The following is a 331-nucleotide window of genomic DNA, read 5'->3' as shown; positions in this document are numbered from 1 at the left end:
ATCTTCACTCAACGCTTTACACTCTAAATGTGCGCAGTGAACAAATGATGGTGACACAAAAGAACAATTTGCACCCGAATCAAATAAAACTTTGGCACATATTGAATTAACAAGGAATGTACCTGTCACCACTTCAGGATGCTCTTCCGCTTCACCTCTCGTCATTTGAAAGGCTCTTCCTTTTGCATTACCCTCTATTTGTTTGGTTCCTCCCCGTCCATTTGGACTAACATGATTATCTATTTGCCCACGACCTGTTGGCACATATCCAAACCCTCGACCCCCAGAATATCCAGATCCTCGACCTCCAGCAAAACCAAACCCTCTATTC

Source organism: Cynara cardunculus (assembly GCF_001531365.2).
Source record: "Cynara cardunculus var. scolymus isolate 2C chromosome LG 1, CcrdV1, whole genome shotgun sequence".
In the NCBI taxonomy this organism is placed as follows: domain Eukaryota; kingdom Viridiplantae; phylum Streptophyta; class Magnoliopsida; order Asterales; family Asteraceae; genus Cynara; species Cynara cardunculus.
The sequence above is the reverse complement of the archived record's forward strand: the minus strand, read 5'-3'. Positions refer to the sequence as shown.